The 16,387-nt window shown below is 42.9% G+C and overlaps 1 protein-coding gene across 1 annotated transcript in view; it reads left to right on the top strand.

Annotated features, from left to right (window-relative positions):
* Positions 1-690: 690 nt before the first annotated feature.
* The window catches only part of ZNF217 (zinc finger protein 217), a 40,987-nt gene continuing 25,290 nt past the window's right edge, over positions 691-16,387 (top strand). Inside the window, exons 1-2 of the mRNA XM_022597447.3 lie at positions 691-792; positions 14,128-14,207. The gene's annotated coding sequence lies outside the window, so the exon portion shown is untranslated. The remainder of the gene's footprint in view (positions 793-14,127; positions 14,208-16,387) is intronic.

The following is a 16,387-nucleotide window of genomic DNA, read 5'->3' as shown; positions in this document are numbered from 1 at the left end:
CTTAAAATATTTTTAAGAGGACATGCAGGCTTGGTATTTGTAAAAATATGTCAACAAAATGTGCTAACGACGTTTGAAAAAAAGTTGTCAAAGAGGCCAAGGAGATTAGTTAAGTAGAAGGGCTGATTTAGGACAGGGAGACGGATGGCTAATGTCGTTTTGGCTGACATTTACTGAGTCAGTTTTAAGGTTTTTAAGGTCTCATCACCATCAGCCCATTTAACCCTTAAAGGCGCCTGATGCATTGGGGACTATTATTCCCATTTTACAGGTGAGGTAGAGAGGCTAAATCATCGGGCTGAGGTCCCCCAGCAGCTGAGCAGTGGAGTCAGGATTTGGATCCAGGAAGCCTCTGGAGACTGTATTTTATTCAGTTCCGGTTTCTGGGAAAACTTGCTGTGTTAGTGTTGGGAGCTGCTGCAAGTGAAGTGGTGAAGTAGCTGGTTTGGGATTAACTATGCTCCAGAAATTTAGGGCAACTGTCTGATCTTTAGTCTAGACCCAGGGATTTTTTTGGTCACTCTGTGCCTGTCAAGGGTATGGTTCAGACCTTAATCTCCTCTCCAGCACTTCTCCCAAATCCCAATATCCTATTGGAGGGCGTGGCTTGAGAGGGCACACCTAAAGTCAGGAGATTCTTCTGTTCCACATCCTTTCCTGCTGCCACTCACCTCTGACCTCCTCCTTCAGGGGTCGCTCAGGCCTTGCTTGACCTTCAGTTTGGAGAAGATGCCCAAGGAACACTGAAAGGTGGGTTGTCTCCGAACTTCCTGGAGGATCACCCAGATTGAGGTATGTATCTTTTTTTCCAGGGAATTCCACGTACTTAGTCTACATTGGGTGGGCGCTCAGATGATTGAAAGTGACTCAGTTCTGGAGAGGACAAATCCCTCACCTCTATAAACACACTTCTCTTCTCCAACCCATGAATAAGTACCCTGGCAGGGTCCTGCAGTGGGTGAGCTTCTGTGACCGTGGTCAATAATCTTCATAATAATAGTGTGTCTTAATTAAATGTTTACCACGTGCCAAATTCTCTGCAAAACATTTTACAGGTGAGGATTTATTTATTCCTCTTAAATACACTTGTCAGTGAGTATTCTTACCTCTATCTGTAAAATGGGGAGAACAGAGGCAAAGAGAGCTTAAGTGAGGTGGCAAAGGCGGCACAGCTGGGTAGTCCAGAGTCTTGGTTTGAACCCAGTTTTATGAGCTCAGCCCTTTAACCACTATCCATATGACTGCTCGGAGTTGCAGGTTTCTAATCTGGGCGAAGAGGGTACTGACTCTGCCTGGGTATCCAGTAATGGTGCATACAGTGTGCTTGGCCTATAATAAATACTTAATCAATGATCCCTATTATTACCCTCTAGTCTCCTAAGGCCAAGGTAAACAACTTAGGGTGAAAAAGAATGGCATGTGGCAGCATGGGGTTTGGAATTAGACGGGGCGAGAATTTCACTTTATTTTTTTTATTTTTTATTTTTTGTGATACGCAGCCCTCTCGCTGTTGTGGCCTCTCGTGTTGCGGAGCACAGGCTCCGGATGCGCAGGCTCAGCGGCCACGGTTCACGGGCCCAGCCGCTCCGCGGCATGTGGGATCTTCCCGGACCGGGGCACGAACCCCTGTCCCCTGCATCGGCAGGCGGACTCTCAACCACTTCGCCACCAGGGAAGCCCCACTTTATTTTTGTTGTAGCACCTCAAGGAAGTCAGAGAAGTTAGTAAGTCAGAAAGCAAGTTAACCTCTGATGGCTATAGTTTCCTCATCTGGCAAATGAATTTAAATATACTTAATTTATATATACATTTACATTTCTATATATTTACATAAATATAGATAGGTTATCAGGAGAACTAAGTAACAGCTTGATTGGATACATTAGATGTGGAGTCAAGACTCTGGCACATAGCAGGGGCTCAATAAATTATTTTATTTCTCCCTTCTTCTTATCCTTCTTTTCTATTGCTATTGTCCTCGTTATTGTTGTTGTTATTGTAAAAGTAGCCTGAAAATATGAACACACTTAAATATCTGAGTGATTTCAGCAAAGGAGACTGTCTGCTTTACTACTTTAGAAGTGCTCTTAATTTTATCATCTGTTTAATAAGCCTCTTAATACCCCAGCCAGGTCATCATTCCTCTGCTCAAACCACTCAGTGGCCCTCAGGCTCATTCAGATAAAATCCTATCTTTACAAAGTCCCAAAGGCCCCAGGCAATTTATATGCATCCCCTCCATTCTCGTTTTCTGAGTTGTCTCTTCTTACTTCACTCCAGCCACTCGGCCACCATGCTAGCTGCCTGGTACTTCCTTGAGTCACTGAATACACACTTCAAGGTCTTTGCAGGCCAACCTTTTAGCCTGTTTCCCCAGAACCCCACATGGCTCCCACTGCAGCCCTATTCAGATCTTTACTCAGACGTCTCCACCTATGAAGTCAACCTGCAGTAGACTTTTTTTTTTTTTTTTTTTTGGCCACTTCTTGGCATGCGAAACTTCCCTGACCAGGTATCGAACCCTCAGCCCCTGCAGAGGAAGTGCGGTCTTAACCACTGGTCTGCCAGGGAAGGCCTGGACTAGCTTATTTAACATCCCCCCGCCTCCCACACCTACCCGTTCCATTTCCTGACCCCTTCGCTCCCCTTATTTTTCTCCATAGTACTTACTTAACACACTAGAATATTAAATGTTCACTTTGTGAGGATAGGCGTTTTGATCGGTTTGCTTTCCTGCGGCATTCCCAGCACCTAGAACAGTGCGTGGTACACAGTAGGTGCTTAATAAATGTTGAGTAAGAGAGTAAATGCATGAGTGAATGAAAGAATTCAGGGAGCATATTTATTTAATTAAATAGAACAGCTAAATATTGAGACACTTCCTGTGTGCCAGCAACTGTGACATGGGGAAACTGGCCTTCCCTTCAAGGAGCGTGTGATTCATTCAGGTGGGCTAAGCATAATCCAGCAGATGTCACAAAGCAGGGGTGAACAAACAGTGACTGAACAAAGAGAGGGTGGTGGCATTTGGAGTGGTCCTTGGGGAGTGGGCAGGATGGCTACAGATTGACTTTTGCACATACATGGCACATGTATTTGGAGAGATTCAAAGTGACAGTGGGACAGGAAGCCGTCGCAGAGCAAGGAGACAGGTAAGCAGAGAATGGTTTATCAAATGTTTATCAGAAGGCAGTAGATGGAGATACTAAACATTTTATTCTCTGTTTTTTTTTTTATTTCCCAGTGTATTCAACACAGTTTGGAATTTCTTTTTAGTAGGCATATGAGTATGCTTTACATGTAAAGAAATTAAAATATTTAGCTATCACCAAACTGTCCTGGATCCTTGCCCACACTTGAGAATTAACCAGCTTTTATTTGTGTATTTCCATATATATATTTCTTATTTATTTATTGAGATATAACTGACATATAACATTATATTAATTTCAGGTGGTACAGTATAATGATTCAGTATTTGTGTATATTGAGAAATGATCAGCATATATATGTTTCGTATGATGTGTGTGTACATATATATTTACATTAATATACGCATACATATATACATATGAATACATAAACATATGCATGTGTATATTAATGTAAATATAGGTGTACATGTGTACGTATATATGTATATGTAAATATATTTATATATAATACACACACATAAATATTATATACATATTATACATGTATTTCCTTTGGAAAATATATTATTGTGTGTCTCTTTTTTTTTTTTTTGCCGTACGCGGGCCTCTCACTGTTGTGGCCTCTCCCGTTGCGGAGCACAGGCTCCAGACGCGCAGGCTCAGCGGCCATGGCTCACGGGCCCAGCTGCTCCGTGGCATGTGGGATCTTCCCGGACCGGGGCACGAACCCGTGTCCCCTGCATCGGCAGGTGGACTCTCAACCACTGCGCCACCAGGGAAGCCCCACTTTATTTTTGTTGTAGCACCTCAAGGAAGTCAGAGAAGTTAGTAAGTCAGAAAGCAAGTTAACCTCTGATGGCTATAGTTTCCTCATCTGGCAAATGAATTTAAATATACTTAACTTATATATACATTTACATTTCTATATATTTACATAAATATAGATAGGTTATCAGGAGAACTAAGTAACAGCTTGATTGGATACATTAGATGTGGAGTCAAGACTCTGGCACATAGCAGGGGCTCAATAAATTATTTTATTTCTCCCTTCTTCTTATCCTTCTTTTCTATTGCTATTGTCCTCGTTATTGTTGTTGTTATTGTAAAAGTAGCCTGAAAATATGAACACACTTAAATATCTGAGTGATTTCAGCAAAGGAGACTGTCTGCTTTACTACTTTAGAAGTGCTCTTAATTTTATCATCTGTTTAATAAGCCTCTTAATACCCCAGCCAGGTCATCATTCCTCTGCTCAAACCACTCAGTGGCCCTCAGGCTCATTCAGATAAAATCCTATCTTTACAAAGTCCCAAAGGCCCCAGGCAATTTATATGCATCCCCTCCATTCTCGTTTTCTGAGTTGTCTCTTCTTACTTCACTCCAGCCACTCGGCCACCATGCTAGCTGCCTGGTACTTCCTTGAGTCACTGGATACACACTTCAAGGTCTTTGCAGGCCAACCTTTTAGCCTGTTTCCCCAGAACCCCACATGGCTCCCACTGCAGCCCTATTCAGATCTTTACTCAGACGTCTCCACCTATGAAGTCAACCTGCAGTAGGCAGTAGACTTTTTTTTTTTTTTTTTTTGGCCACTTCTTGGCATGCGGAACTTCCCTGACCAGGTATCGAACCCTCAGCCCCTGCAGAGGAAGTGCGGTCTTAACCACTGGTCTGCCAGGGAAGGCCTGGACTAGCTTATTTAACATCCCCCCGCCTCCCACACCTACCCGTTCCATTTCCTGACCCCTTCGCTCCCCTTATTTTTCTCCATAGTACTTACTTAACACACTAGAATATTAAATGTTCACTTTGTGAGGATAGGCGTTTTGATCGGTTTGCTTTCCTGCGGCATTCCCAGCACCTAGAACAGTGCGTGGTACACAGTAGGTGCTTAATAAATGTTGAGTAAGAGAGTAAATGCATGAGTGAATGAAAGAATTCAGGGAGCATATTTATTTAATTAAATAGAACAGCTAAATATTGAGACACTTCCTGTGTGCCAGCAACTGTGACGTGGGGAAACTGGCCTTCCCTTCAAGGAGCGTGTGATTCATTCAGGTGGGCTAAGCATAATCCAGCAGATGTCACAAAGCAGGGGTGAACAAACAGTGACTGAACAAAGAGAGGGTGGTGGCATTTGGAGTGGTCCTTGGGGAGTGGGCAGGATGGCTACAGATTGACTTTTGCACATACATGGCACATGTATTTGGAGAGATTCAAAGTGACAGTGGGACAGGAAGCCGTCGCAGAGCAAGGAGACAGGTAAGCAGAGAATGGTTTATCAAATGTTTATCAGAAGGCAGTAGATGGAGATACTAAACATTTTATTCTCTGTTTTTTTTTTTATTTCCCAGTGTATTCAACACAGTTTGGAATTTCTTTTTAGTAGGCATATGAGTATGCTTTACATGTAAAGAAATTAAAATATTTAGCTATCACCAAACTGTCCTGGATCCTTGCCCACACTTGAGAATTAACCAGCTTTTATTTGTGTATTTCCATATATATATTTCTTATTTATTTATTGAGATATAACTGACATATAACATTATATTAGTTTCAGGTGGTACAGTATAATGATTCAGTATTTGTATATATTGAGAAATGATCAGCATATATATGTTTCGTATGATGTGTGTGTACATATATATTTACATTAATATACGCATACATATATACATACGTATACATAAACATGTATATGTATATTAATGTAAATATAGGTGTACATGTATATGTATATATGTATATGTAAATATATTTATATATAATACACACACATAAATATTATATACATGTATTTCCTTTGGAAATACATTTATTAACATTAATATACACATACATATATACATATGTATACATACACATATGTATACATAAACATGCATGTGCATATTAATGTAAATATAGGTGTACATGTATACTGTATATGTAAGCATATTTATATAATACACACATAAATATTATATACATATACATGTATTTACTTTGGAAGATATATTATTGTGCGTGTCTTTTTTTTTTTTTTGCCGTACGCGGGCCTCTCACTGTTGTGGCCTCTCCCGTTGCGGAGCACAGGCTCCGGACGCGCAGGCTCAGCGGCCATGGCTCACGGGCCCAGCTGCTCCGCGGCATGTGGGATCTTCCCGGACCGGGGCACGAACCCGTGTCCCCTGCATCAGCAGGCGGACTCTCAACCACTGCGCCACCAGGGAAGCCCCTGTGTATGTCTTTTTAAACAAAAATGGCATACGTTTTTGCAGCCTTGTTTTCTTACTCCACAATGTCTTGGTGATCTAGCCACACAACTTCATTCTTTCCAACTGCTGTCTATATTCTTCAGTTCGGATATACTGTAGTTTATGTGGCCATTTTCCTTTTTGTGAACACATAGGTTGTTTCTAATTTTTCACTGTTTTAAAATGCTGCAATGAACATCCTTGTGTATGCTTCTTTAAGTACCCGAGTGATTATTTCTCCAGGGTAGGTACTGTAATTATATGCTTTTCTGTTTATTTATGTTTTAATTTGTTAAATGTCTATTTCTCCTATTAAAATGTAAGCTCCATGAAGGTAGGAATCCAATTTGTTTTGTATCTCATTCTTTAGTTACTATCTAGCCAAGCGCCTGGGACAGAGGAGTGCTCCCAAATAAATATTTGTGGAATGAATCTGGCTGAAAGCTTGGCTGTGGCCGTAGTTTTGCATCCTAAGAGAGGGAGGTATGGCTTCTTTTGGTAAAATTAGAGATTTTTGCACGGGACAGTGGCAGGATGGTTATTTGTGGGGTTCGGGGAAAAGTATTCTGGGTTAGGAAGAAGACAGGTACAGGGGGACCGGTTAAGAGATTACTACACAGATCAGAATGAAACAAGAAACAAGGCCTGTGGAAATAAGAAGGAAAGGGTGTATTGAGAGATTTTGAGAGGATAGCATCTGTAAGATTTGCTAGCTGCTGAGCTCTGACAGGCAATGTGAAGGAAGGCATGGATGTTTGAGACCTAGTCTAGGATATTTTCATCTTACAAACCTATATTGCTTCCCAGCTCTGTGAAAAGCACTCTGCTAATTGCTGTTGGGATATACTTTGCATGACCTTTCTCCCCTACCTTCAAAGGAGATTTGCAGACTGTTGGGGAAGACAGGCCGAGTTCACAGGGACACCAGGAACGCCAGGGAGTGACTGAGATGGGAGGGGACTAGCCCCAGGGCAATGGAGTAAAATATGGCTGGTCCAGAATGCGGGGGAGGGGAGGCACATTGGGTGAGGAGGTTTCAACTTTGCCCCGGAGCCACACACGGCTGACTGGTGAATATTCAGGAAATAGGGTGTCAGGCAATGTGTATCAGTGCTGATTTTTATTTATTTATTTAATTTATTTTTGGCTGCATTGGGTCTTCGTTGCTGCGCGGGGGCTTTCTCTAGTGGCGGTGGGCAGGGTCTACTCTTTGTTGCGGTGCGCGGGCTTCTCACTGCGGTGGCTTCTTTTGTTGCAGAGCACGGGCTCTAGGTGCACAGGCTCAGTAGTTGTGGCTCGCGGGCTTAGTTGCTCGGCTGCATGTGGGATCTTCCCGGACCAGAGCTCGAACCCGTGTCCCCTGCATTGGCAGGCGGATTCTTAACCCCTGCGCCACCAGGGAAGCCCCCGTGTTGATTTTTAGAGGTGACAGAGTTGAGGTTTGACGTTGGGTTCAAATGGCCCATTGGCTTTAGTCTGTAAGATAGGGAATCAAACTGTTAGCTGTGTGACCTCAGTCAGCCTACTTAACTCTTCTAAGCCTCAGTTTCCTCTTTTTTAAGGAAAGGCAGTAATAACTCAAGGGGTGACGATTGATCAGATTACAGCTGGTGCCAGGCACGGCGATCAGTGACTGCTGTGATTCTGTGATCCTACCCTTGGCAGAAGGAGAGGAAAATGGGGGCTTGAAGCAAGAGGACTGTAACTTCTTCATGTTTGCTATGGCTTCTTTGTTTAACCAGGATGAGATCCTTCAGGAGATAATCTCTCAAGGAAGAAACACTTGAAATTCAATGGTTCTTTCGGTTTTACTACTATTTTTGTTCCCGTTGGCATCCCAGCGCTTTTGGAATAAAGTCCAAAGTCTTCACAGGGCCCACCAGATCCTGCCAGAAATTTTGTCTTTATTTTAAGACACGTTGGGAGTTTGGGGCAGGGCCCTGATGTGATCAGATTTGACTTTTGAAAAGATCAGTGCAGATTGTGAAGAGCTCAGTGTGACAGAGATGTGATCGTCTGCATCTCTGCTGGACTGGCAGCTCTGCAAGCTCAGAGTCCACTTTCCTCACAGCTGTATCCCTGGTATGTGGGAAAAATGCTGGGCCCATTACTAGGAGAATGTAATGTGATAGTAGATGGCAGGCACCTGGCGCACAGCATTCACCCTCATTTTGCATCTGGTATTTTAATGAGCAGCTATTATGTGCCAGACATGGTTCAAGGTCCTGGGGATACACCATGAGGTGTTGGGGTGAGGCTTGGCCGGTGTCTGCACAGGAAAGGAGGCCATTGTGATGAAAGACAGTGAGGGAGGGGGAAAGGGTGGGAGAGGAGCTGAGGTGGAGACCTAGGCAGGGGACCCGGGTATGAGGAAGGTCGTGTATCTGTAGGTAAGGACAGAGGCCCTAGAGGCAAGTGCTGGATTTAGACTCCTGGCTCTGCTGCTTATTGCCAGCTACTTAATCTCTTTGTGCTCACGTTCTTTGTCTATAAAAATGGAAAAATATAGGCCCTGCCTCACAGGGTCGTTAGGTGGATTAAATGAGTTACCAAATGAAAAGCACACATGAACTCAGTCAATGTTAGAGCTTATCAGCTAAGCCTCTCGGCAAGCTGGCCCTGTTTCTGGCATAGAAGTTTTTTGAACTGTCAGTGGTTTAGTCCACCCAACCCATCCCAAGGCAGAGAAATGCAGGAGGCTCTGCCGGGTGTGAGTTTGGACAAGTCCCCACTCTTGATGGAGTTAACAGTCTGATTCAGACCAAAAAATGAAAGAAAATAAAATTCCTAATCAACCAACTATATAAACCATTCACTACACCAGTTATCTCATCCAAAAGGGAGAGAAAAGTGAGTTGAAAGACTCTGAATGCGCTTTTAGCAAAGTGCGGGACCTCTTGGGTTTCAGGTCTGATGTAAAGGTCATCAGGGGATCTGAGTTCCAGGTGTACCCAAAGATGAATCCAGACACAAGTGGAGCCCCCTGCCGAGTTGACACTGAAGACAAGAGTCATGGTAAAAACAACCCTTTGCTGTTATACAGCACAGAGCTTCCCCGTGGTATGACGGGGGCAACCCCACTATCCAATGAGGCAGGTCGAACAGAGGTTAAGAAGCCCCATTTTACAGATGAGAAAACTGAGCCAAGACCCCAGTGACTGGCCTGAACACCCAAACTTCAGGTCCCTTTTGGCTGGATCTCACTGCGGCTGAGTTCTATGCATTAGTATTATTTCTATATTCATTTGTCTTGAACACATTTGTTGATCCCTGCTATAGATAGGCATCATACTAAGACTTGGAGATACGGCAGAGAACAAATCACAGTATCATGTATTTCTATGGAGTTTAGACTCTAGTGGGAGGAGGACAGGCAGAAATAATTACTATAATGTGTGATGAGTATAATTGCATTGGTTTGAGCTCGGGGGGTACCTGGCAGGGATGCATGATCCAATATCGGTGGCTGACCCAACTCTCTACCCACGCTTTCTTCTCCATCTACATTCCCTTCCTGGAGAGTCTCATGCAATTCTATGATCTTATGTATTCATTAGTGGTGGAGGACTGTGGGAGAAGGTCTGAGGTTGAAATCTAGAAATAATTTCTGGACATCTAAATGGAGCTGGAGTAGACAGCTGGAAATATATTTTGGGATTTGAGGGGAGAGGTCTGGGTGGGAAATATATAAATTTAGGAGCCTTATAGATAGATGGTATTTTGAGCCATTGGACTGGATGAAATGCTTAGGGAATGAGTAGGAAAAAGACTAGGCTCCAGCACTGGGCCCTGGGGCACTTCAGAGCCTGGAAGTCCGGGGAAAAGAACCAGCAGAGGGGATGAAGGAGCAGCCAGTGAGGACTGGTGGAAATCAGGAAAGCGCGGCGTCCCAAATCAGGGGAAACGTGTTTCAAGGAAGAGGACAGGGTTGACTCTATCGAGGGCTGCAGATACAGCAAATAAAATGAGAGCAGAGAATTGACCATCTTTTTTTTTTTTTTTTTAATTAATTAATTAATTTATTTATTTTTGGCTGTGTTGGGTCTTTGTTGCTGTGCACACGGGCTTTCTCTAGTTGCGGCGAGCGGGGGCTACTCCTCGCTGTGGTGCACGGGCTTCTCATTGCAGTGGCTTCTCTTTGTTGCAGAGCACGGGCTCTAGTCGCGTGGGCTTTAGTGTGGCACGCGGGCTCAGTAGTTGTGTCTCTAGACTGCAGGCTCAGTAGTTGTGACACATGGGCTTAGTTGCTCCATGGCATGTGGGATCCTCCTGGACCAGGGCTCGAACCCGGGTGCCCTGCATTGGCAGGCAGATTCTTAACCACTGCGCCACCAGGGAAGTCCCTGACCATCTTTGATATCCTACTGCTACCAGGGTCAAAAACCAGTCCTTGGGACTTCCCTGACGGTCCAGTGGTTAAGACGCTGCACTTCCACTGCAGGGGGCATGGATTCTATCCCTGGTCTGGGAACTGAGACACCACATGCCTTGTGATGCGGCCAAAAAAAACAAACAAAAAAACCCAGTCCTTCCCTCTGTCTTTACAAGGTCCTGCCTTATTATTTCCTTGCTCCCCTGTCCTCACCCGCTGGGCCCCGATGCACTGGCCTCCTTGCAGTGCTTTCCCCAGGTCAGCCTGTCTTCTGCCCTTAGCCTTCTCACCTTCTGCTTCCTGCCTTAGTATGCTTTGCCACCGGACTTCCTGGAGGTCTCTGCTCCTCAGGGAGCCCCAGTCCAAAAAACAGCAGGCACCTTCCCCTCTCCGCTGAGCCTGTGTGTTGTCTGCCTCCCTCTAGAAGGTAAGCTCCAAAACGGAAAGAACTGCGTTTGCTTTGCTTACTGTAAGCTCCAGCTCCAGTGCCTAGAACAGTGCCAGGCCTGCAAAACTCTGGGCTTAACAAGCTTTACACAGTGTGCCTCAATTTTCCCAAGAGTCTTATGAAAACAGAAATACTATTTATATAAATAATATAATTATATTATTATATAGTTCTTCCAGTTTTATTGAGATATGATTTACATATAGCACTGTATAAGTTTAAGGTATACAATGGAGTAATTTGGTATATGTATACATTTTGAAATGGTGACCACAATACATTTAGTTAACATGAATCATTTCACATAGTTACAAATATTTTTTTTCCTTGTGATGAGAACTTTTAAGATCTACTTTCTTCTACTAGAATATATTGATATTATACAGCACAGGGAATATAGCCAACAATATAATAAATTTTTTTTTAATTTAAAAATTAAAAAAAATTTTTTGGCCACGCCACATGGCATGGGATCTTAGTTCCCTGACCAGGGATGGAACCCGTGCCCACTGCATTGGAAGCACAGAGTCTTAACCACTGGACCACCAGGGAAGTCCCTATAATAACCTTAAATAGAGTATAATCTACAAAAATTTTGAATCACTATGTCATATACCTGAAACTAATATATTATAATACTGTAAATCAACTATACTTTTTTTGGGGGGGGCCACACCAAGAGGCTTGCAGGATCATAGTTCCCTGACCAGGGATTGAACCCAGGCCACCTTAGTGAAAGTGCTGAGTCATAACCACTGGACCGCCAGGGAAGTCCCTAAATCAACTATAATTTTAAAAATTTAAAAAAAAAAATTTACCTCACCCTTACCCGCCTCCTCCATCTTCTTCTTCTTTTAAATTTATTTTTGGCTGTGTTGGGTCTTCGTTTCTGTGCGTTGGGTCTTCATTTCTGTGCGCAGGCTTTCTCTAGTTGCGGCAAGCGGGGGCCACTTTTCATCGTGGTGCGCGGGCCTCACACTGTCGTGGCCTCTCTTGTTGCAGAGCACAGGCTCCAGACGCGCAGGCTCAGTAGTTGTTGCTCACGGGCCTAGTTGCTCCGCGGCATGTGGGATCTTCCCAGACCAAGGCTCGAACCCGTGTCCTCTGCATCGGCAGGCAGATTTTCAACCACTGCTCCACCAGGGAAGCCCCCATCTTCTTCTTCTTTTTCTTCTTTATCACACATTTTATGGATCAGGAATTGAAACCCATGAAGATTAAATAGTATTCTAGGATTAATGCAGCTGTCAAGAGGTTGGAGCAGGAATGTTTGAGCCCAAGATTGGATTATTGGAGAGAAGACCTTCCAACACCTTGTCAGAGGGCCTCCCCCCAGAGAGCCCAGAGTTTAAACCTCTCAGGGGGAATAGAAGCTGATTTCCTGAAAGACTGGAGAGATAGAACTAGGCAAAGGGAAACACAGGGCTGGAGCCTCTGGGTCAGAGAGAAGGCCTTGTGGCTGGAGCTTAGAGCTCTAAGCAGAGGGCTTGCCAAGACTTGAGGCTGGAGACTTAGGCAGGGGCCAGATCTACAGGGTTGGCAGGCAGGCTCTGGAGTTTGTTCTTTTTCCTGAGGCAATAGGAAGCCATTAAGCAGGGTGGTGACACGATCTGATTTACACTGTAAAAGATCTCTTGGGCTATGGGTGAAGAACATAACTAAGGCAAACCTAGAAAGGAAGAAACTTGGAGACACCTTGGTATATTTGGAGGAGTGAGAGATCGTGGTCCTGTGCAGTAGCCTTGTGTTAGAGATTTGAGATATATTAAGATAGAAATTATAGGCCCTGCTGATGGATTAAAGGTGTGTGTGTGTGTGTGTGTGTGTGTGAGAGAGAGATACGGGAGGTGGGGCTGGAGATGAAATATCATAGTTTGACTTCCAGGTTTTGGCTTACGTGGGTGGCTGGAAGATGGTTCCATTTATTGAGATGATGATGAAAATTGCATTTCAATAGATGTTAGTTACTTTCCTCTTCTGTCACCTCCCGCTCACCCCACAGCTGCCCATTTGGAATATTAGATGAGTACAAAAGCTTTAAAGAGGTGCTCCAAAAGTTACATGACCCATGTAATTTATTTTTCTTCTAGTTTTATTGCGATATATTCAACATAAGCCATTGCGTAAGGTTAGGGCGTACGGCATAATGATTGACTTTTCACAATCACGAAATGATGACCATAGTAAGTTTAGTGAACATCCATCATCTCATATAGACACACACAAAAAAAGAACAACTTTTTCTCCTTGTGATGAGTACTCAGGATTTACTCTCAGCTTTCATATATAACATACAGTGGTGTTGATTATACTAATCATGTTGCATATTGCATCCCTAGTACTTTATATATATTTTTAATTGAGGTATAGTTGATGTACAGTGTTATGTAAGTTTCAGGTGTACAACATAGTGATTCAAAAAATTTAAAGGTCCATTTACAGTTACTATAAAATACTGGCTCTATTCCCTGTGTTTACAATATATCCTTGTAGCTTATTTATTTTATACATAGTAGTTTGTATCTCTTAATCCCCTCCCCCTATCTTGCCCCTCCCCCTCTTCCCTTTGCCTACTGGTAACCACTAGTTTGTTCTCTATATCTGAGTTTCTTTTTTGTTAATATTCTCTAGTTTGTTTTATTTGTGACCCGTGTACTTTTTAAAGAAAGTTTACAGTGACAGTTTGAGTGGAGTCAGCCTTGGAAAACCATCCAGGATATTGGAGAAGATGCATAGAAGTTGTGTTTGTAAAGTGGGGCAGGGTACTCACCAAACTTGCCAATGGGACAGACACAGCCATGATTGGTTAGTCAAGCTGGGATTGCATCTAAACCTCTATTTATACTGAGCCTTATTCTTGGCCCCTCCCTTTTTTGGTTTGCTTATAAAAACCAGCAATCACATCTCTTCCAGTATTGTTCCGAGTCAGGTGGACCGGCCAACTCAGGGAGAGAAAGCCTCCTGGTTCCAGACCCTGCCTCCACTTCTGCAAGGTAATTTCTGCTGCTTATTTTTATCATGTATTATTATGATGTTTTGTAGGGCGTTTAAAATTGTGAGATGACTTGAATGGGATGAATAAACTTAACAGGAAAGAGAGAAGTTTGGTGTTCCCTGGAGTCGCTGGTGATCCCTACTTCATTTAGTGCATTCTGTCCTGTTAAAAGAGCTGCCCTTCTTCATTTCCTTCTCAAATGTCCCTTGTAGTTTGCAGAGCTGGCAGGTTTGCCTAACTTTTTCATTTTCTTTTCCTGCTAACTCCTCACTGCAGTTTTTCAGGTTTTCCTGCTCTGAACACTGAATTCTTTTAAGTCTGTGTTGGCTCCGTTTCAGCTCCAGGGATTTACATACAGTTTCCAAATCGTTTCTCTATAATAGTTCCACAGTAAAATAAATACTTGCGAAAATAAGAAGATCATAACGGCATCCTCCTCTGCTAATGAAGGCTAACTCTCAAAAGATGATTCCAATGAATGTTAAATATAGCAAATTAGAAGGGTTTTTTGTTGTTAGATCTGAGAATGCGGTGGCAGGCAGGAGCTGGAGAGAAAATCAGAAGTTAACTAAAGCCAGAGGGCTCCTATCACTGGGATTAGATCAGAGATAATGGTGCGATTTTATAAGCATACACTGGGAAATAGATCTTAAGGAGGGCTGGTCTGTTTGGATAATTGTGAAAAATGAGGTGTAGGTGATGTGCGTCGCATTAAAAAGAGGTGAAGTGGGGTCTTTCGCTCTCTCCCCGAATAACGTGTGCCGAGCATCAGCTCACATTTGAAGGGACATTTCTGGTTCCATTGTTTGTGTCGCCTGCGTCTCTGCAGCACCTGACTCCTTTAGAGATAGTCTAGCTGGGGTGGGGGGGGCGGGGGGGGGCGAAACAGGATTATGCGTGGGCGGAGCTAAGTATATGGAGACCAACGTTCGATTTTCGATTTTCATTTCATACGATAATAATGAGTTCCTGGCTTTACTACAAAACCGAAATGTTCCTGGCGTCCTCCTGTTGCTTTTGGAGTTTTCATTCTTAATTGTTTTAACTATACACGCTTTCCAAGTAAATCTTAAGTGTGAGTCTCCACCTTCTAAGGGGCCGGAATGTGTCCCACAGACGCCCTTACAGCGCATTCAGATCACTCTATGTCCATTTAAAAAAACAGTATGTGTTTGCAACCCAGCACTCAGCCATTGGCAGAATTTTTCAACGACTTCCCAGTTTTGTTGGCACGTCTCCAGGAATAAGGTTCTTTGTAATTCTTTGCTCAAACGTAAGATCGCCTATAAAACGCTTAGCGGATAGATCAGTTAATAAAATTACTTTCAATTTGAAAATCTACAAGGTAATATGGTTTTTTTGTTGTTGTTCTATTTTTTATTTTTTGCCGGGCCGGGGTGGGGGGGGAGGAGAGAGAAACAGTAACTAACAAACCATATGATGCTATTATGCTCACAAAGTGGTAGTTTTGTGAGGGCATAGGGAAAAGTACCATTTTTTGCTCAGAAAATAATTCAGTAGCAACAAGGTCTGAGGGCCAGGAGCCTCATTGTTCTTAGTGAAACGATTATTTGTCAAAACATTTGATTGTTTCCCTATTCCTACTGAAAAGTTTGGACTTTTATTTTGCTCAATTTTGACACTAGGATTTTTAACTATCAGTGCTATTGTGTTTACAGCTTTCAAGGTTTCAGAGTTCAAAGGTTATCTATTAACATGTAGAGTGAGGCTACACTTATGTGAAGACTCAATTTGGTTTCACTTGTTCATAGTTTCTTTGTTTTGTAGCAGTGCCCGAAGTCATTTGTTTTGGTAAGTTAAATGAAGTTTCTTGTTTAGGAAGAGTGTGTCTATGGACTGTATTTTGGTATGTGACTGTAAGACTTTAAAAAATATTTTAAACAAAGATTTTCATCTTCCCTGAGAAAAGGAACTCTAGTACTAGAAGTGATCAATATCAGTGTACTTGAGTGAGGAAAAAAAAAAGAGTTCTGGCTTAAGAATCTACTTCTGGAACTGCTAATTAATTAAGTGTGAGTAAGTAATTGGTTCACTTCCTTTTTAAAAAAGACTAACCAGACCATATGTGGGGTTAGTAGTTATATATAAAATGACAGCAAAACATCACACTTGGCAAATTCTTCCCCTTTGCTGAGAAACTGTCTCTCAAGTTCCATT

Source organism: Delphinapterus leucas, chromosome 15 (genome assembly GCF_059928025.1).
Source record: "Delphinapterus leucas isolate spDelLeu-1000000601 "Yukka" chromosome 15, BTC_Dleu_Yukka2, whole genome shotgun sequence".
In the NCBI taxonomy this organism is placed as follows: Eukaryota; Metazoa; Chordata; class Mammalia; order Artiodactyla; family Monodontidae; genus Delphinapterus; species Delphinapterus leucas.
Note: the sequence above shows the minus strand (reverse complement) of the source record. Positions and strands in the feature narration are given on the sequence as shown.